Below are 22,698 nucleotides of genomic sequence, written 5' to 3' on the forward strand. Positions count from 1 at the left end.
AGTCACTTCGTTGCAAGATCAGCTTTCTTGCTGAATATGCCATGGCCACATGAGTGGGTTCAGTTGCTCAGGTCCCCTGCCAGGCCCTCCAGCTCTTCATTCCCAGCTTACTTTCTTCCAGGCACGCTCATTCTTAGCTCCAGGGGCCCTAGGTTATGACAGATCTGGATTGATGAGCAACTAGAAGGAAGATAATGTTCTTTCCTTTAATAATGATTGAAGTTCAGTCTTGGGATCTTGTTCAGATCTTGTGCTTGTGATGAAACATGAGGACTGGAGGGAATTGAAACCTTCAGGTAGATCAGCAATTTGCCCCCACCCAGACAGCATAGATGAAGAGTGTTAATGGAATGCTCTCCAAAGGGAAACTGAGGCGTAGATCCTGAGGAATGTGGGATGAGTAAAAGCACAAATGTTCTCTTCTATCTGTTCTCTTATAAGGTGTTGAGGATGGTACGTAGGGTCTCACACTTATTAAGCACATATTCTACCACTAAACACAGCCGGACTTTACATTTGTAATTATTATTATTTTTCCAATCTTGGGACTTGAACTCAAGGCCTAGGCACTGTGCCTGAGTCTCCCTGTGCTCAAAGCTAGCGCTCTACCACTTTGAGCCACAGCTCCATTTCCCAGTTTTTGGTTAATTGGAGATTAGAGTCTCCCAGACTTTCTTTCCCTGGCTGGCTTTGAATCGTGATCCTCAGATCTCAGCCTCTTGAGTAGCTAGGATTACAAGCATGAGCCATCAGCACCCTGCCAGAGCTTATATATATATATATATATATATATATATATATATATTACCATGTTTGTATACTCCTGGCATATAGTACATATTGTAACTACTTGTCCATATTTGTCCAGTCAAAAGATATCTCAACTGGGTGCTGGTGGCACACCTGTAATCCTAGGTACTCAGGAGGCTGAGATTTGAGGATTATGATTTCAAGCCAGTCCGTGCAGGAGAGTGTGTTAGATTCTTATCTCCAACTGATCACTAAAAAGCTGGAAGCGGAGCTGTGGCTCAAGTGGAAGGGCACTAGCCTTGAGTGGACAAAGCTAAGGGACAGGGCCCAGGTCCTGAGTTCAAGCCCCAGGACTGGCACAAAACAAAATAAACATGTCTTATTAAAAATATTTTTAATAACATTGGCCACAAGATGTCTCCCTAGTTCTAGAAGGTATTTTGCTGCCTACAATTTTTTCCACTTGATTTGATTTACTTTGAGAATGTTAACCAGATAATATTTAATAAAATTTTCGTTCTAAATCTAGCTTTGAAATGTTATGCCCTTAAGAAATTAGATATTGAAAGCACAGAGTAGTAGACATCTCCAAGATAGAGCTGAAGTAATAATTCATGAATGCCAAATGTGTATGCGTCTTTTAAAGATCCATATTCAGCTTTGGTATACTTGAACTGTGGAAGTGTTGTGGTCACTTGTTAGAAGAAAAATTCTTCTGTGCAACGTTTATAGCAATATTAGTCTTTTAAGTGAAGAATTAAAGTATTCCATGGTTGTGTTACCACAAGATAAAAGGAGAATAAAAAATGACTTTGTGTTATAAATATGTGCCCTGGAGTAGAGTGACTGAATCTATTTTTTTATTTTTGTTGCGAAAATACTGAACAGAGGGGTTACAACTACATGGGCATTTATATGCTTATTTCTTTGTTGCTTTGTATGTCCCCCCCCCCCACGGTATAACCCCTGCTTTCACTGTATTTGATGTCGGTATAATTTGTGGAGGGGAAGGGGAAAAACATCGTTTAAATAGGGATACAGGTGGACCCATTGAAACAATGAGATGTACAAGTTGTTATGTTGAAAACGAACTTTACAATTTTGGTGTGGGGGCGAGGGGAGGGGAGGATTGGGTGGGGGGGCAGGGGGAAGATGGGAAGGGATGGGAAGAGGAAACAAAGGAGGAGGCTAGAATGCTTGATAAGAAATGTACTCTGAATCTAAACTGAAATTCAGGGAATAGCCCTCAGATATTCCAAATACAGCTACACTGAGGTTGTTGATAGGTATCAGTAAGGCCTGGCTCTTTACTGCCACCTCCTGGGCACTTGACTCATCACAGGTGATCTAAAACACCCTCATCCCTCATTCCCATAAGAGATTGCCTCCAGGACCTTTTCGCTCCCAGGAGACCAAAATTGGTGGGTGCCAAGTCCCTTGCAAAAACTCTACACATATTCTCCTGTATATGTTAAGGCATCCTAAGATGACTCAAAAGCGACCACGAGGCAGATTCTAAGTGACTAGTTGATATACTGGGCTGTTTAGGAAATTGTGATAGGAAAAATGTTGATGTACATCCAGTACAGACCCAGTTGCTTTTCCGAATTTTTTTTGACCAGAGGCTGGTTACACCTAGAGGTGACACGGGTAGATTACAGAGGGCTGTCTCTACTCGTTGCTTCAAGCATGTCTTAAGTGGAAAGCATTCTGGAAATAGCCCTGGATCTAGTGAGGACATAAACTGGAGGACCAAACATGGGTGTTCTAGAGTGAGAGGCATTCAAGAGGTGGCCAGATTTCATGCAAACATGAAGAAGGAATCCCACTTCATACTTAAGATTTTTTTTTCAGTTAATGCCCATCATTTGTTTTCTTTCTTTTTTAAGCCATTTGCTTTTGACTTCGAAGTTGATTAAAATTGCATGACAGTGGCTCACACTTGTAATCCTAGCTACTCAGGAAGCTGAGATCTGAGGATCATGGTTCAAAGCCATCTTGGGGAAGAAAAGTCCATAAGACTCGTGCTTATCTCCAAGAAACTACTCAGAGAAGGCTAGAAGTGGTGCTGTGGCTCAAATGCTTGGGTGTTAGCATTGAGCAAAAGAAGCACAGGAACAGAACTCAAGCCCCGAGTTCAAGCCCCAGGACTGGCAAAAAATAAAAAATAAAAAGTACATCACAGAAAGCATATGTACATATCCATAGTGCTGAATCTCTCTTCTGAAATGGGAGGTGAGAGAGGTAAACATCATCACTATTTTTTCTTAAAAATCTACCAATCAGCACATGTGATGGAGTGAGGTGTGTCCCCTCCCCCTCCCCCCCCACATTCTTATGTTGAGGTTTTTACCTTTGCTCCTTTGGATGGTGACTTAAATCAGAAATTGAGGCTTTGTGAGTATAATTAGTTAAGATGAGATCAATGTTGAAGTAGGCAATCCCAGATGATCATGTTCTTACGAAAAGGGGGAAATTGAACCCAGCTACTTGCTGGGGAGAATGCAACAGGAAGATCAGAATTGGGTGGCCATAGCTCGGGCATTAGCAGAAGCCAGGAGAGACGTCTGCAACAGATTCTTCCCTCCGATTACAGTTCTCAGACCTGTGAGACTATAAATTGCTGTGTAGGTGATAGTACTTTGCCATGGCAAAACTAGAAAGCAAAATAGGTAGTAAATTGCCTTCAGGAAGTGATCCATGTTAATAATAATAAAATGCAAACAATCTATCAGTTGTTTTGCCCATTGTTTTTCTTCGGTTGCTATTCATCCTTACTTGGCCTTTAGCTCTCGTGTAGCCACAATACAAATTTAATATTTCTCTGGGAAACGTTAAGTAATTTTTCTCTAGCATCGTAAGTGGATTTGAGTTTCTAAACCCACTAAATAATAGAATTTTACCATCATCCAGGATATGATCTTTCTTTATAGATGCGGAAATGAAGGCAGAGAGGTTTCAGCACAAAACTCAGGACTTTCTGTCTCCAAGAGGAAGTTTGCATATTTCATTTATTATATGTTTTCTTTTGAGATGTAGGGCTTGTACTCAGGGCCTTGCTATGTAGACCCAGCTGGCACTGAGCTGGTGATTCTCCTGTCTCAACCTCTCTAGGGTGAGATTATAGTAATGTGCAACTATATCATGCTTCAGAGCTATTTTCATAATGATACCGTTGCTTGCCTTCTTTACTTTGTGGACATTTGCACCATTAGTAACCAAACAAAGACAAGCAATGCTTCTGGCTCCTTAGCATGAATCAAGGTGGGGCCTCTAATTAGAGAGTCCCATAGTAATTATGATCTTTAAATGACTAAATCCTGACCCTTAAGAAAATGTCTTTTAAGATCTTATATGACAAAATGGAAAATATATAAAAATGGATTTTCTTGCATACAACGTGTGCTGTGTTGTCTAGGAAAAAGCATGTTTGTGACTCATTTACAATCATTTTTTTCACGCACATATATGCAGATGAGAGGTGGGGGAGATGTTGGAGATTGAACTCAGTGGTTCCAATTCGCTGGTCAGTCTATCATATAAACCACTCCCCTCAATTTTTCTTGCTTTTAGTTTGTTTTTCAAGTACAGTCTCTTGCTTTTGTTGGGGTTGGCCTTGAATCATCATTCTCCTCTTCCACCACTCGAGCAGCTGCGATTATAAGAGTCCATCACTGCGCAGGGTCACATACCACCTTTGTGAGGTTCATTATCTCAGAATAGCAGGTAGAAGATGGAGGTTTGGGTCACGGAGGGAAGCAGGCATTTTTTCTATGTATTTGTGAAGTGTGAATGCAGTATGAGTGCTAGTACAAGCAAAATATAGATGGAAGGAACCCAAAATAATCTTGAAACAAATTTATTTGTTATGAATCACACAGAGACCCCTAGGAGCCTCCTTCTGTCTAGTCCCTTGGTCCAGTGTCTTTCCCTCCAATTATATAGGCAAGTTTAATATTTTTTGGCCTAAAGTTCTAGCCCTCTCTCAAGCCTTCCCTTCTGCAAATATATGTCCATCACATTTCCACCTGCTGTCTCTTCTTCCCTTTGCTCCGTCCTACATTTCTGTTCTGGATTAAATTGTCATCTTCAATATTCACGTGCTGAGAGCTCTTCACACCCCAAGATGCCACTGTATTTGGAGGTAGGGTCTTTAAAGAGGTAATGATAGTAGAATGAGGTCCCTGCAGGCCATCATCACTGATATCCTTATCACCAGGGGCACATACAATGCGGGCTGAAGGAAAGCCATGTCAGGATGCCAGGAGAAGATCTGGAGAGAGGCCTGGGAAGGAACCAGCTCTGCCAACACCTTCATCTCAAACTGCTGGTGTCCACACCTGAGACAAAATGAGTGTGTGTTGTGAAGCCCCCTCGTTTGTGGTGCTTTCTTACAATTTCCCAAAGAACTGCTACAACTCTACTGAACGCCCAGTCAACTTTTTATTTTTTTCAGTCTTGGGGCCTGAACTCTGGGCCTGGACGCTGTCCCTCAGCTCTTCAGCTCAAGGCTAGTCCTCTACTACTTGAGCCACAGTGCCACTTCCGGCTTTTTTCTTTTTGCTTATGTGGTGCTGAGGAATCAAACTCAGGGCCTCATGCATGCAAGGCAAGCCTTCTACCACTTGAGCCACAGCACCACTTTGGGCTTTTTTCTGCTTATGTGGTGCTGAGGAATCAAACTCAGGGCCTCATGCATGCGAGGCAAGCGCTCTACCACTGAGCCACCTTCCCAGCCCCCCTTCCACCCCTACCTCCCAGTCAACTTTTAATGGCAACTCTATTCCCTAGTTACCTTGGATGGACCACATATCATCAACATGTTGTGTTCTTACTCCGGTAAAAGTTAGGCCTCATTCCAAGCATCAACCTACTAAGTGTTCTGTTGTTGACAGAACATGAGAAATGAAAACGAATTTTGTATGTATATGATTTGTGCATATATACTCTATCATCTATGTATCATCTGTCTATCATCTATCTACCTGTCTATCTATTGTCCCTTTCTCCCTCTCTCCCTCCCTTTCTTTTCCCCCTCTCTCCCACCTTCTTTCCTTTCTCCCTTCCACCTACTATCTATCTATCTATCTATCTATCTATCTATCTATCTATCTACCTATCTATCCTCTTCCTAGAAGAGGATGGTATATTATTGGACCCTGCCCATCCCTAACACATTTTGTGGCAGAAGTAATCACTTTCCCTGGGATATTTTTGTCTTTGTGCAGTCTGAACCTAGACCTAGAGTTCCAAGTTCTCAGTGCTATCTTCTGATCTCCTTCTAACACATAATTAATTACAGCACCTCATAACCCTAAAGAATTAAATGAGCCAATCTCTCATCCTTTATAAGTGATGGGTGTTAATGGAGCCATGTTACTGGTCGTTCCCGTTATAGGAAGATAGCAGAAGTTTTCTGAAAGCCAACTCATACTGCAGAGAGATTACTCTGTTTTCCAAGAGCTTTACCAACTGTGGGAGAAGCAGGAGCTTTCTCCTGTGATACTCTGTGAGACTTTACTCACATACCGCCAGGGCTTCTGGAAGACCAGCAATGTCCTAAGTTATTGTGAGAGATGGAATACTGGCCTTCTAAAGAAGTCCACATCCTAATTCTGAAACCTGGGAGTTCATCCCTTTCCAGGGCAAACAAGAGTGTGCAAAGGAGATTGAGCTAAATATTTCAAGGTAGGGACATTGTACTCAATTATCTGTGTGGGCACAGTATGGTCAAAAGGTTTGCTCTTTCAGAGAGAAGGAAGCAGAAGAGTTAGAGATGTGGCTGATGGCAGAAATGGAAGGCTGAGTGATGAGACCACAAGCCAAAGAGTGTGGGTGGCCTCCAGAAGCTAGCAAACATAAGAATCTCTCCCATAGAACCTCCTAGAACCTCTCTCCTAGAATGATGTGCTCTACTAACAACTTGAATTTAGCATTATAAGTCAGTTTGGACCTTTACTCTCCAGAAATATATGATATATCATGTTATTCTAAAATATTTGAGTTGTGCTTATTAGTTATAGCAGCTGCAGGAAACAAATATAGCTGCTGTGTGTGGTTACTGAGCTCCATGTCTGAAATTGCAGGATTTCTAAAATCCGAGCCAGCAGAACATCCCAGGAGCCTCGTGAGCCCCTTACCACTAACCCAATCTCCATAGCATACTCATTTTAGCTCATGTTTCTTTTTGAAGAGCTTTTATTTTCTGTTCTCTGGATGCTTGTAAAAGCGTATTTGATTAATCCGATCTAATCATCTGATCTTTCAAGTCATCTCATTAATCAAGCCAGAGTAGAGTGGCCTGCTATCTGTTTGATCTGATTATTGGTCTAAATTGATTGATCAATTTGGTAAATTAATTCATAATGATCCATTAAAGGCTGTCAGTGCCTAAATGAATTACCTCATTTAAATAATGGTTTATCAGCCCTCCCATCCATTTTTTTTTCTCTAAAACTTTAGGGTGAAAGGTTAGAACACAAAAGCAGCCAGACATCTTTGTGGGGATTTTGGTTCTGGATTTAAGGTGGGAGTAACTGGAGAGGGTTCTCAACTAATCAGACCATCCTTGCGGGAGCATTTACCATTGGCTGATTGGGAAGAAATGATTCTGAGAGTTGAGGTGACCAGCCCTAAGCTCCTGCATTTCCTCTATTTTAGTAACCTTGTATGTGTGTGTGTCATTACTGGGACTTGAAAACTCAGTATCTTGTGTTCTCACTTGGCTTTTTTGCATTCCTACCCTTTGAGCCACACCTCCATTTTTAGCTTTTTGCTGGTTAATTGGAGATAAGAGTCTCATGAGATGTTTTCACCTAGACTAGTGTCAAACAGGGACCTTCAGATTTCAGCCTCTTGAGTAGCTTTGATTTCAGACCTGAGCTACCAGCACCTTGGCCCACGTTTGTTTCTTAGTGGTACAGAATATCAAATTCAGCACTTCATAATAAGCAAGTGCTTGTCACTTTGGCCACACTCTAAGCCTTCTACTTCTGTAAGTTTTCACAATAGTTGTTTGAAGCCAGGTGCAGTGGTCTCATGCCTATAATCCTAGATGCTCAAGAGGCTGAGATCTGAGGATTTTGCTTTGAAGCCAGCCCAGGCAGGAAATTCCGTGAAACTCTCATTTCCAATGAACCACTCAAAAAGCCAGCAATGGAACTGTGGCTCAAGTGGTAAAGCTCAGGGACAGTGCTCAGACCCTGAGTTCAAGCTCCAGGACTGGCAAGCACACCTTGCTAGCATAGATACACATGAGAGCTCTGTGTGTGTGTGTGTGTGTTAAAAAAAATAACAGAAACAAAAGGACTGGGTACATTCCATGAGATCTCTGCTTAGACTCAGTTATGACCTCCAGGTCTGCTCCTGGCTGGACACACAGATAGGGAATCCAGAAGCCATTTGAATGGCTGATGAGTACTGGGTGGGGACCACTGAAAACCAGTCACTTCCTTATTCAGGGAGACTTATCCTGTTCTTGGACCATATGCTGCTGACCGTGGAGCATGTGATTAGAGAGGATGCTTGCAAGTCCTGGGACAGTGCCAGGTGCAGAAGAGGCAGGCAGTAAATGGTGGTGGTGGCGATGATAATAACACTTTCCAAATGATGACATGTATTTTATCAGCCACTTTTTTTCCTGTGTGTCTTCAATAGTGCACCCTCTCTGTTTCTCTTTAAGCAAACCATCATGTTTGTTTGTTTGTTTTTTGTCGGCAGTGGGGCTTGAACTCTGGGCCTGGGCACTGTCCCTCAGCTCTTCAGCTCAAGGCTAAGGCTCTACCACTTGAGCCACAGCGCCACTTCCAGTTTTCTAAGTGACTTATTGGAGATAAGAGTCTCACAGACTTTCCTGCCCAGGCTGGCTTTGAACCTCGATCCTCAGACCTCAGCCTCCTGAGTAGCTAGAATTACAGGTGTGAGCCACCGGTGCCTGGCTAACCACCATCTTTTATAGTATGTCAGACTTAAAGATATCTAGAGTTGGTTGGGCACTGGTGGTTCATGCCTGTAATCTTCGCTACTCAGGAGTCTGAGATCTGATGATCACAGCTCAAAGCCAGCCCAGGCAGGAAAGCCCATGAGACTCTTAATCTCCAGTTAAGCACCAAAGACCCAGAAGTGGAGCTGTGGCTCAAGTGGTAGAGCTCTAGCCTTGAGTGACAAGACTAAGGCCCTGAGTTCAAGTCCTAAGACTGGCTCACACACATATTCCTCCTCCCCCCACACACACAATGCCCCAGGTCTTCAGGAGGCCATCCAGCAAAGACTTTCAGCTTGCCTTGTCTCAGGTAAAACCTTGATGACGGAATCTCTTCAGGATGTTTGTTATTGGGGTATAAATGAAGCTAGGAAATGCTTGGGCCCTTCCTCAGCATGTCTGGAGTAGGGAAGGTGGGCAGTAGTCATGAAAATGTGCAGGGCCTGTGTGTGCTGCCCTGACCCCATCCAGCTGCTTCAATCCAGCCAAGAAGGGAGGGAGGAACAAGGTGCTAGGCATCGTGTTGCCCTTAGCTGTGAATGTTAGAGAGCTGAGGAGGGCAAGCTGTAGTCTATCCCTGAGGAGCATTGTGTGTAGGCTTTGTTAGGACCTGGTTGGAGTCTCCCAAATACCAGCCTACAGAGTTTCTTGGTGTTTCTCAAGCACCCAAGGAATCTTAGAGGAAGTCAGAGCTGAGCACCATTTGTAAGAACAAAGTGGAAACAGCTTCTGTGATTCAATGGACAAAGACTGGATTACTACGAACTAAATGCCAAGCATTACAATTCTCCAAAAGACATAAACATGGAGAAAATGCAGAACACTATGTTTTTTTTTTTTCCTAATCCTAGTCCCAGGCCTTGAACCAAGGACCTGGTTAATGTTTCTGAGCTGTTTTGCTCAAGGCTAGCACTCTGCCACTTGAGCCACAGCTCAGCTCCACTTCCAGTTGTTGGGTATTTTCTGGAGTGGGGGAAGGGGTGCCAATTGATTGGAGATAAGATTCTCACAGATTTTCCTGCCTAGGCTGGCTTTGAATCCAAATCCTGCGTGAGACACTGGTGCCTGGCAACACCAGTTCTTTTTGCACATCTTTCTACTTGTCCTTTGATGTGTTTTTTTCCTTTTAATTAGTGCATACAAATTATCTAATGGTATAATATTTCCATAGGTGCTAGCTGATTTCTTAAGCATTTATTTTTGTGAGCTAGGCCTATTCTAAGAACCTTTACAATCACAGCTAGCTGGTTGTCAGTATCTGAACATTTTATACCCATGGACTCAAACATTAAATAGAACATTTTCAAAGAGTTATATATGTAGTGAACATGGAAGGATAATGATAATAATTCTATAAACACTACTGTGCAAGAGCCTTAACATTTACATTGTATGGGGTATTATGAGTCTGAGAGATGATGGGCTGGGGAAAAATGAAGGAAGAGGGGACTTTGATCAAGAATCACTAAGCAGTTAGATGGACACATTAAATTGTAAGCCCCTTACAAACATTTTTTGAAGTGCAGAAAATAAAAGAACCTTACAGAGGTGATTTAAAGTAAATGAGAAGATGTTGTACATAGCTTCTGTTTAAAGTACCACATCACTGACTTGAACATCGATAGATGTTGGGCCTCATAGAGAACATCCTGGAACAAATACCCTGTGGATACTGAAGTCATCTCTAGTAATTCACCTGATCCTTATAAGAAATGTTTTTTTTTTTTAATATATAAATGAGAGCACTGAGACTTGGAGGGAACAGATAGCTTATCTTATAACAATTATTTCAAACCACCCATGAAGAGAAGAAGCAAATGGATGTATTAATCACCTCCTGCTGTGTAACAAGATCTCCCCAAATGTTAGTGGCTTACATCAACACACGTTTCTTTTCTGATGATCTTTACCAATAGGAACTCCAGATAGGTCGCTCACTGTGACTGTAGTAAAGCTGCCAGCCAGCTCTGCAGTCATCTGAGGTGCACCTGGGACCAGATGCCCACTTGCCAGGGTCTTTCTCATGGTACTGGCGAGGCTCAGTTCTTGGCCGCAGTGGCCTGCTGGTCCTCACAGTTGTCAGGATCGCTAACGACAGAGTACCAGAGAGCAACCCACAGAATCCATGGTCCTTTTGCATCTTATTTCAGAAGTGGCATTCTCTTATTTCGGCCCTATCCTGATCATTAGAGGCAGATTGACAAATCCAGGCCACACTCAAGAGAGAGTGAGGGCAGGGCTGCTGAGAGGCGGGTCCGAGAGCATCTCAGGGGCCGCCGGCCTGTAAAAATTGGGACAAAACTAAAATGAACAATAGAGGTAAACTTCACATCTCAATGACAAAGGGACGTTTCCCTTGTCTGTGAGGAAGAAATGCACTTGTTTTGTTTTGCTCTTTTCAAGAAGAGAAATCATCTTAAATAAATATCCTATTACACCCTAGACAAAGAATTGTATATTTCTACCTTTTCTGAATTGTCCCCAGAATGATGGGAAATTGCTCACTAATTGTGAACAAGGAGCTCTTATGGGGAGATGAACAAATACAAGATGAGCTCATCAGTCTGCCTCCATCCATCTCTCTAGCGGCACCTATCCCTTCCCATTCGGCAACACCTCAAGTCCCGGCCATTTCATTGTGCAGCACTGAAACTAGGTCAAGCTGCTCTTTCATTAAATTTCCCCTCAAAATATAACACTGTCAATTCCAGAATGGGTTTCCAGGCCTGGTCAGTGAGGGAGAAAGCCTGAGGAGCCTTAGGCGTTGCCATGACAACCGCCAGATAAGAACAGAAGATGAGGACATACAGGTTAAATTGGCTGCCTGGGGGAAGGGCCCATTCCCAAGCCTGGAGCCAGACTGGGATGCTCCCTGCATACAGAGCAGTGGGGGGAAGGGAGAGGATTGGATGTGGTTAGGAACATTCAAACGTGCAGAGTGCCATTCTGTCAGCTTGATCCTTCCCAGTGGGCTGAGAGTCAAGGCCCATCTGGGCTCTAAGACACCCCAAACTCAATCTCCTAATAACAACCTCCCCCCACCCCACCCCCAGTTTGCATGTGTCATTAATTTAACATCACATGGAAGCAATTTCTTCTGAACATGAACTCAATAAGGTTGAATGGAAAGGGGTATATGACATCGATATTATAAGATGTCTTGTGTTGCCCTATCCAACAAGAAGGACAGTATCTGGAAGCAGTCTACTTCTTTACTTGTCCTGTATTTTCTCTTCCTCTCTGTCCTGTGTTTTTTCCCCCCTCTGGCTCTATTTTACACTTTTTTTTTCTTCTTACAAGATGTTTGCTGCCATCTGTTGGCCCGAGTTAGTAACTTCATACAAAACTGCCAAAGGACTAGCCTGGTTAAGAGAATATTGTCTCTATAGTTGGCACTCTGATTACACTGACTTAATTGAAAATAAATGCTTCAATTTAAATACAGTCATTGTGGCATTAGGACTGAAAGAAAAAACAATGCTGTAGTGTATCTTGTTAGAATATTGAGACAATATAAAACAGGAACAAAAGGCCAAATCACTGAGTCATTAATAAAAGGACATCTATCATTTTCCTCTTCTGATGTTCAGACAACAAATATGGCAAATAGTAATAGTTTTTACTATACATATTACTACTGTACTATTTTATCTTTTTAATTTTTATTGTAAAGACTATGTGCAGAGAGGTTACAGTTACATATACCAGGTAATGAGTACATTTCTTTTTGAATAGTGTGACCTCTTCCCTTGTTTTCTCCCAGTTTTTTCCCTCCCAACCTCCCTCCCCCACAAGTTGTATAGTTCATTTTCAACATAGTGTCTAGTGAATATCAGTGCTGCATTTGTTCAAACCTTACCTTTACCTTACCCCCTTACCCTCCTCCAAACAGATAAACTTATATACAAGACAAAAGGTACAGAAATAAGAAAGAGACAAAGGGGAGAAAAAAGTAAAATAACAAAGAAACTCTTGTTTCAGTGGAAATTCTTGGAGTTCATTTCTATAAACATCTTTTTATATGATCATATGCACATAGCTATTGAGCCTCTCCTAGCAATATCCTCCTTTGGTTTACTACGTAAATGTTTAGAATCCTAATTATCACATCCAAATGTAATTTTTTTTGTCTTTTTTATCATGTGTTGTGTTTGCTTGTATGTTTATAGGCACATTCTATTTCTACAAATGAGGGAAACAATGCAACCTATGTTTCCTTGGGTCTAGCTTACTTTGCTTAATATAATTTTTCCCAGTCTTTCCATTTCTTTATGAATGTTGAAATATCATTCTTTCTGATGCAATCACAGAATTCCATTACATATACATACCACATTTTCTTGATCCATTCATCCACTTAGGGGTATCTGGATTGATTTCATTTCTTGACTGTAGTAAACAATGCTGCAATAAGCATGGTTGTGCTGGTAGCTTTAGAGTGGCCTTTTTTGTGGTCTATTGGATAAATACCCAGGAATGGGATTTCTGGGTTATAGGAAAGCACTATGTTTACTCTTTTGAGGGACCTCCATAATGCTTTCCAAAGTGGTTGAACAAGTTTACATTCCCACCAACAATGTAGCTAGTGTTCTCTTTTGGCCATATCCCCACCAGCATCTGTTAGTTTTCTTATCATGGCTGTTCTAACTGGGGTGAGGTGGAACCCCAATGCTGTTTTGATTTCAATTTCTTTTATAGCGAGAGATGTTGAACATTTCTTCATGTGTCTATTGGCCATTCTTACTGCTTTTTCTAAGAAGTATCACTTTAGGTCTGTAGCCCATTTATTAATTGGGTTGTTGTTTCTTTGAGGGTTTATTTGGGAGGGGGGGTTAATTTTGTGAACTCTAAGTATATTTTAGATATGAGGTCCTTGTCTGATGCATAGCTAGCAAAGGTCTTCTCCCACCCTGTGGGCTTTCTATTTATTTTACTAGTTATATCATAATACTTTTTTGGGGGGTCAATCATGGAGCTTAAACTCTGTGCCTAGTCTGTCTCTCAGCTCTTCAGCTCAAGGCTAGCATTCTACCACTTGAGCCACAGTGCCACTTTCGGTTTTCTGAGTGGTTTATTGGAGATCAAAATCTCAGACTTTCCTCCCTGGCCTAGCTTTGAATCTTAATCCTCAGATCTCAGCCTCCTGAGTAGCTAGGATTACAGGAATGAGCTACTGGTGCCCAGCCCACAATACTTATTTTTAAACAGTTGGTTGAGAATATAATCATGAAATCTTTTAAGGCGGAAATAGCTAATTTGATACTAGCTAATTTGTTCTAAAATCAAGAGAAAATGAATAAACACAGTACTAATTTAAGATTGATTAATAAGATTTCAGTGTCCTTGGTTTTAGAATTAGTGGCTGAGGAAGGAAGAGAGTCTGGCCCAAAATTGTATACATGGCTGAATTGTATACATGGCTGCTGCTGTGGTTTAGACCTTAAACATTCCTCAAAGGCCCTTATGGTAAAGACCTGGTCTCCAACCTGTAGTGTTCTTGGAGAGTGGGAAGAAGTTAAGTTATTGGGGGTGATATTAGTTTAGATTACCCTTGAAGGTGATATAAAGACCTCATCCCCTCCATCTCCCTCCCCTCTCTTTCTCTGTCAGTTGCTATGAGGGGAGCACAGCTTCTCTACTACATCCCACCTCCACCTATCCTGCAGTCACCATAGGCCCAATGCAAAGGGGCCAACTGACCATGGATTGAAAATTCTGAAACAATGAGCCAATCCCTTCCCCCAAACCCCTTTCCCTTTTTATTTTAAACTGGTGTACATTAGGATTTTCTTGTAGCACAAAGGTCCTGATATCACATTTAAAGCTATAAATCAAATCACATCCTTTTACATAAAATATATTCTACCTCTTCCCACCTTGGGAAACCCAGCTTTCAGGAGGACATAGAATGTCCGGTTTGAGTTCAGAACGCAGAAAACTCAGTAGTGAATGACAGACTGTCAATCTGAAAGACAAACCAGCTCTAACCCTCTAAACTCCCAGCCAGGCTCTTCCTTTCTCAGCCCTGGTCTCAAGTGTCATTCAGCAGTTAATGAGGTGAGGTTTTTTTCTGCTTTACATTCATTCTCCAGTTGCAAACTTCTGGCTCCCAGCCCCTGTGCCCACACGCACACTGAAAGCCTTCTTGGCGCTTTGGAAGATGGACTCTTGAGAGAGATGGGAAGAGATTCTAGGACTGCTGGGGTAGAGAATGCTATGGAGCTAGGTCCTGGAGGGTGTGGCCAAGGGGAGCATAGAATCTGGGAGACAGGCTCCTTGGCCTATTAGGTTCTTTACTCAGGAGGGAGAGCTTCACTAGGACAGGTAGTAAGTTAGGTCATCATCTTCTGGGTGTGAGTGTTCTCCTTGCCTCATTTATAGGAAACATTACTGTGATAAGAGGTAAAAGGCAAGAAGCATGAACTGGAAATGGCCTCTACCATGCCACCATTTTTTTTCCTCCTTGATCCGTCTCAAGTTACACCCACTTGGATGATCTCTGATATCGAAATTCCTTTGTTTAGCATCACAGCAAGAAGATGGCTACATTCATGCTGTGCCCTCACACAACCTTTCTCAGGAATGCACAAGTCTTGGATCTCTTCTTCTTATGAAGACACTAGTCAGATTGGATTAGGTCTACTCTAATGCCCTCATTTTGACACAATGACCTATTATTTAATGATCCTATCTTCAAACAGCCACATGGAGAGGTACTGAGGCATATGGGGTTCAATATAAGAAGTTCAAAGGAAGACACAAAGCAGGCTATGACATTTCTCTATCTGGAAGTGCTTTAAAAATGGAGGATGATGCAGGTAGGTGCAGAGAGGTTAGGCTAGATAGTGGAGTGATCATAATCCAGTATTCCCTGGGAAGAGACTCATATGAAAATAAATACTATGAGATACCTACCTACAAGACTGTATGCAATGACTCAGGGGTGCAGACGAGGAATAAGGTTCTGTCTAGAAAAAAGGTAGAGCTTTTAAGGTGCCTTCTGCATTCCTGCCAATGGCTTAGTGAAGGTTAAAAGTAGGGGAATCTCAACCCTGGGTAAGTTTACCTAGCCTCAAAGAGGTGGCACACAAGGATCAGGATCTGGCTAAAGGCAGCTGGAACTTCTGATGACCACACTGGTTTTTTGCTAGCTTTTTCCCCTCTTACACTTCAGATGAAGGATGTTTTGCACTGCCCTTTGCTCCAACCTGACAGCCACCACAGTCTCCTGGTGGGGAAAAGATACCTGGAGATGAAGAATTCTGAGACCCACAGTTCAGGCTGACAGGAGGATTTCTTCCCTGACCCACTGAAAATCCTCCAGCAAGTGGCATCTTTCAGGGGTTAGCTGAATATCACTGTCTTTCCTTGTTCCCTCCCCAGGGCATTCTCATGTAGCTCATTCTTCCCTTCAATTTATTTTTGCTTTTTTCAGTATCAATACATTGCACATTTACTTCATAAAGAGTTGTCCATCACCTTGCTTCTTCTTAGGAAACTGGTTTTTGTGCTGGCCCTGGGGCTTGAGCCCAGGACCTGGCACTGTCTTTTAGCTTTTCACTGAAGGCTGGCATTCTACACTTGTGCCATAGATCTACTTCTGGCTTTTTGGTGGTTGATTGGAGATTAAGAATCTCATAGACTTTCCTGCCTGGGCTGGATTTGAACCATGAATCTCAGATCTCAGCCTCCCAAGTAGCTAGGATTACAGGCATGAGCCACTGGTGCCTGCCTTGTTGTCTTTCTTTTAACTGTATTTATGTTGTCTTTTCTTTTTGGTACTAGGGATCAAACCCAGGATATTGCACTTGTGAAGCAAGTGCTTTGCCACTGAGTTACATCCTAGCTCCGAGGAAAATCTTTTTTAAAAAATCACTTATAAATAAGGAAAACAAAAATGATAAAGTATAAACTATGTTTTCCATGTCAATTTCACAACCTTTTTAACACCATTAGAATGTAGATTTCCTACAAGTGACCAAAATTTATCTGTAAGCTAAGGAAAGTGGTACTTTTACAAGGTGGCAAATTCTAGCAGGAATAAAAACCTGTGTCAGAACCTTTTGCACATAGGTCTCAGGTCAGGATTTTTAGCTTTCTGAGACCCAGCACAGATCCATATTGTTCTGGAAATAGTCCCAAGACCTCATCTAGGGTTACAGTGGAAACTTTCCAAGGGGTCGTCAGACCTAGATGGATTTGATTTTTCCAGAAACTGGAAAATTCATTTATACATGGCCATATAAAATGTTACAACTCCTTTTTAAAAAATAATTTTATTGTTATTATTAAGGTGCTGTATAGAAGAGTTACCATTTCATAAGTCAGGTAATAAAAGCATTTCTTTTTTTTTTTGGATAATGTCACTCCTTCCTTTATTACCCCTCCCATCCTGCTCACAAGGTACATAGTTTATTTTCACATAGTGTATACTAAACAGCATGATTGTATTTGTTTACTCAAAGCAAAAACAACAACCACCACCACCAATAACAATAATAACCCCAAACCCCATATTTCCATTTCCTGGAGTTCGTTTTGATAAATAGAATTTTATGTATTCAGAGAAGTTACACCTTTGGGTTCCTCCCCTAAGGGTATCATCCATTAGTCTGACTGTGTATGAATGCCTAGAGTCCTATATATGTTGCCATGTCTACTTACATTTTAGATCTAGCTTCTACATATGAGAGAAAACCTGTTTGTCTCTCTGAGCTTGGAAAATGCTACAAAATCTTGTCATTTTCTCTTCTTGTTATAGTTTGGATAAGGGTGTCCCAAAGACCTATACGTTAAGGGCTTGTGGCACTACCTTCACGGTGTGGGGCCTAGTAGGAAGAAGTTAGGTAACTAGAGTTATGCCTTTGAAGGGGGTTAGTGGTAACCCTGCTTCTTTCTTTCTCTCTCTCCCTCTCTCTCTGTCTCTTTCTCTCTCTCTTTCTCTCTCCCCAAATGTCATGTAATCATCAATAATCATCAGCTTTCTCCACCATGTTCTCCCATTGTGATATACTCTCCTATCAGACAGACTCCTCTCAAACTGTGATCCCAGAAAAATTGATTATCTTGGATGTTTTGTCACAATGACATAAAGTTGGCTAATAAAGCCCTGAAAATAAAAATAAAAAAAAAAACAAAAGATTGCTGAGACATCAACACCCTTAGAGCCCTTTCCTTAGGAGCTAGGACCGTAGCTGGCAAGCTGTAGTTCTATTAAAGATTACCATGGAGAGCACTGGCCCAATCATTTCTACAGGTGGGACATTTTGAATCCTACCCTTGATACCTGTGTGTGACATAGCCCAGATAGAAGGAAATTTATTTATGACTAAACTCATTAAAGAGTTAAATTCTCAAGTTAGGAAAATCTATATTGCTCCCATGAGAGTTCACATCTTAGGCAAAAAGTTAAATCCAGGGTTCTAGAGGTAGCTGTGCTGAACACCTATGAGACCCCTGGGAAGCTGAGGGCATTGGTGCCAGCTGACTTCTGGCAGGTTAGAATTGGCTGCACCAGGTCAGTTCCCAATTCATGAGGGCGCCATCTTGTTGGATGGCTGTGGAGAGCTCAGAGAACATGTAGATAGTGTGATAATCACAACATCTCCTTGATCTTTTGCCATTTGTGTGACCATCTGCTGTTTGTGAAGTTTCTCTAACATTCTTCAGTCTTGACCTGTTGGCCATCCTTGCTGCTGACCTTTTACCTTTGCCATTCTTTTTAGGAAGCTCCCATTGACCCTGTTGATTCTTGGGAATCTTGGTTTTGTTTTCCAAACTGCCATAAGGATTTGAACTGCAGTTAGTGTGAATAACCTGTGATAATAAGTCAACTAATCAATGTGACTCTTTTCCTTTCTCAGGGGGAGTCTCCATACTCCTCCCTAGAGAAGCCCTGGGATCTATGAAAAGTCACAGAACCACCAATAGAAGAGGCAAAAATGTTATGACCATATACAGACTGGGAAATATGAATGTGGAGCTATCCACATAAAGCAATAAGAGGCCGTTTTTAAGTGTGAGCCAGCAAGACTGTCAGTTGTCTACTGCACACAGTTATAGTGGCCAAGGTGTTCCTATCCTAAAGCCTATGCTGACTTTCCATTTCTTTTTGTGCTCCCACAAAACTCATGTTGGTTTTCTAGTAATCTCCCTCTGTAATTTGGAGAGTGAAGGTAATGAAGGAAAATATCCATCACTTTCCAGACTGGGCTCATAGTTTACTTCTCCTCCTTCATCAAAGACTCAGTTTTCACTTATTTAACTGATATGTGACAAACCACACCCAGATTTGTCGACAAATCCAAAAGAATGTCATTTCTTACATTATCATAGGCTTCTCAGTAGGCCTTCTATTTCATGTAAGGTTGGCTTAACCTCGAAGGTGTCTGGAAGATTCCAGATGTCCTCACTGACCTGGCTTCCTACTGGCTTTTCCTTGGGAGCCCATCTGGAGTTTGGCTAGTAGGGCCTGTGCCTCTCTTGAAGTAGACTTTGCCACATGGTTATTGAGCTTCCTCCCACCATGGCTGCAGGGAGTGAGAAACACTGTTAGGAAGAGGTAACTGCTACTCAGATTCTTTGTATATCTTAACTCTCTTACAGTCTAATCAGGATTAAGTGTTAAAAACTCAAAAGCAAAAACCATATTGCAAGCTTTCAAGGGTGTGGCTCAAGTGGTAGAAAGCTTGCTTAGTAGGAGCTAAGCCATAGGAGTCCAATCTTCAAAACAAATAGAAAAGCTATATGAGGATATTTTAAAAATATGAAGAAATTGGAACCACTATACTCTATTGATGGGAATGAAAATTGGAAGAGCCATTTAGAAAACAGTAAGAAGGCTCCTCAAAAACCTAAAAATAGGCATAATGTTTGAACATCAGATGTTCATAATATTCTAGTAAAACAGCATCTACTGATTCATCTATGTCTACCAAAGACAATGTTTCCAAACACAAGGAGCAGAATGCACTTGATCCTTAAGTTAATATAAGGATCAGGTTTTCAGTGCATATTTCTGGCAGAGCCTCTGAGTCCAAATGCCTTGGATGAGCTCTGAAACCTGATTTTATAAAGCAGTCTCCAAGTGCTGCTTTCAACAAAGCAGAGGAACCATCAGCTCATAAAGAAATGTAGATTTCTCCTTCTAAAAGTTTTCTGTCATTTTTAAAAATGGCAGTTAACATATATTGTTCTCTGTTCTAAAAAAAATTGTTATTGGTGGTTGCAGAAATGAAGATCCCAGAGGCTTGGTGTCTCCAACCAAAAATTGAATAAGCACACACACACACACACACACACACACAAATGTGGCAAAGCAAGCTTAGCAGAAAGAGAAATAGACAGAGACAGACTGAAAGAGAAAGGGTAGAGAGAGAGAGAGAAAAAACAGCAGGCCCAAACTAGGTGGCTCAAGAGCCAATACATGGTTAAGAATTTCAGCTTTCTAGGTTTAGAAAGTGCAGGGTTGTTTGTGATAATGGTAACGGGAATGATCTTAGGGAAATAAGATATCACGACCTGGTAGATTCTTGGAAAGGGTTTTTGCATATGCAAGGTTCCCATCCCAGAGTATTAAGAATATCTATGAAATGCAACATGTAAACATGAAGCCTTAAGCACGAGTTCATTGCACCAAGGTCAGGCTAAGGATTTTACTGCACTGGTGCCTTCATTTGACTAGAACTGACCTGAAAATCTTTCTACCCCAAGAAGACAGTCCTAACTTAGCTACGAATTAGCCCCTATATATTCTTTCCTTATAGCCAACCTGCCTCACTATAGCAAGATTTGAAATGGCGATGCCTCCACATCTCCTGTGAGCCAGAAAAGGGGAAGCAGAGCTCAAAATTCAGCTCAGAGAGCTAATGATTACAGTGCCTTCCCCTTCTCACAATGTTTCCATCCACCCTCAAGATTAAAAGCTCTTTTTATTCCCATAACTGACCTATTTCTTCTCTCTCTCAACTTCATCTCCTGTCTGAAACAAAGAAATGTCAGATCTTGCGATAACCAGCCCAAGTCTGTCCTTTGCCTTGCTGAAGCATGGTAGAAATTGACTGATGTCTGGTATTTGAATAACTTCCCACTCTAGATACTGGCAGAGAAGTATTAGGAAGGTCTAGAAATGTATTAGAAATTTCCTTCCAGTATTGAGAATAGCTTCTCCATTTTAATTGTTGTCAGGGGAAAAGAACCCGGAGCTAAAATAATAGAGATCTATGCACAAAGAAGGAGAAGGCTGAGTTAGCAGCACAAGCTGGCAGCAACAGGCTGTAGAGTACAAATGGGGAAAGGAAAAGCCTGGATAAAACAGTCGAGAACAGGCTCCCTGCTTGAGTTGATGGAAGAGGAGTTCAGCAAATCTGTGTATGTGGACCTGGTCCACATGGGCAGAAGGACAGGGGAGTATGTTTCATGCCATTAACTCTGATCTTGCATGGCTTTTATTGCTTTCATGGTCAGAGTCAAAGATCACTATTTAGGTCTATAGCTGTCCTTTTTGTTTAATTTTTTATTGGTGAGACACAGAGGTATTACAGTTATATAAGTCAGGTAAAGAGTACATTTCTTTTTGGACAATTTCAGCCACCCCTTTCCCTCACTCTCTCCCAGTTTTTCCCTCCTGTCCCCACCCACAAGTTGTTTATTTCATTTTCAATGTAGGATCCAGTGAATACCATTGCCGAATTGGTTTATTCTTTGTCCCTCTGTTTCTGTGCCTCACCTTACCCTCCCAAAGATTTTAAATGAACAAACTTAACAAAAAGTAGAGAGAAAAACAGCAAGAAAGAAAAAAATACCCTCTTGTTTTCATTTCCTGACATTCATTTCAATAAATAGTAGTCTGTACGATCAGATGCACATAAGCATTGTGCCTTTGTGTTCTTTTCCTAAAAGTAGCCTCCTTTGGTCTCATTGTGCGTGAATGCCTAGAGTCCTGTATCATTTACCTTGTCCTTGTGTATTTTAGATTTAGCTTCTTCATGTGCCATTTGTCTCTGAGCTTAGCTTACCTCCATTAACATGATTTGTTCTTAGTCCATCCATCTCCCTGCAAATGACATAATGTTATTCTTTCTAATGGTTGCGTAAAACTCCATTGTGTATAGGTACCACATGTTTTGGGTCCACTCATCTATTGTAGGACACCCGTTTCCACAATGTGTATAGCTGTCCTTTTAAAGAAAGGGAGGTTACAACAAATGCTTTAGACTCTTCACTTCAGTGACCATCACCTCCAGTCACACAATTTAGGCCCCATCATAGAGGGCTAGAAGAGGTTGATCGACTACATGGCATGTAGTTCCAAGTCTTTTTCCTTACTGAATGCAATGTAGGCTGTATGTACCTAGAGGTAATGTATTAGCTCCTAGTACTGTAGTAAATAAAAAAGTAAATACTGTAGTAAATTTAAAAACGATAATTAACTTTTTCTTTCTTTCTTTTTTGTTTTTGTCCGTTGTAGGGCTTGAACTCTGGGCCTGGGCACTGTCCCTCAGCTCTTCAGCTGAAGGATACCAATTGAGCCATACCACTTTCTAGTGGTTTTTGGAGATAAGAGTCTCGTGGACTTTCTTGCCCGGGCTGGCTTTGACCCACGATCTCAAATCTCAGCCTCCTGAGTTAACTCTTTTTTTTTTTAAGGTTTATTTTGGTTTTGGAGGTTTCAGTTCCAGATGGAGTGGCCCCATTGCTTTGAGCACACAATAGTATATTGTGTCAGGAACACATCGAATAATACACAGCTTACCACACCAGCCACAGAAGCAAAGGTCAAAACAAGAAGGATTTCATTTTCCTTCCAATGACCTTCCACAGACCATCCCATAAGTTCCACCATTTCCCATTAGTGCCATACTGAAGATCAAGCCTTTCATGGAGGACCTTGGGAAATCCTCACCCCAAAAGCTCACAGCAGAGGAGACAAAGGTTTTTGAGGGAAAGGAACAAAATATAGGGAAGCA

This window comes from Dipodomys ordii, unplaced genomic scaffold (genome assembly GCF_000151885.1).
Source record: "Dipodomys ordii isolate 6190 unplaced genomic scaffold, Dord_2.0 Scaffold24, whole genome shotgun sequence".
In the NCBI taxonomy this organism is placed as follows: Eukaryota; Metazoa; Chordata; class Mammalia; order Rodentia; family Heteromyidae; genus Dipodomys; species Dipodomys ordii.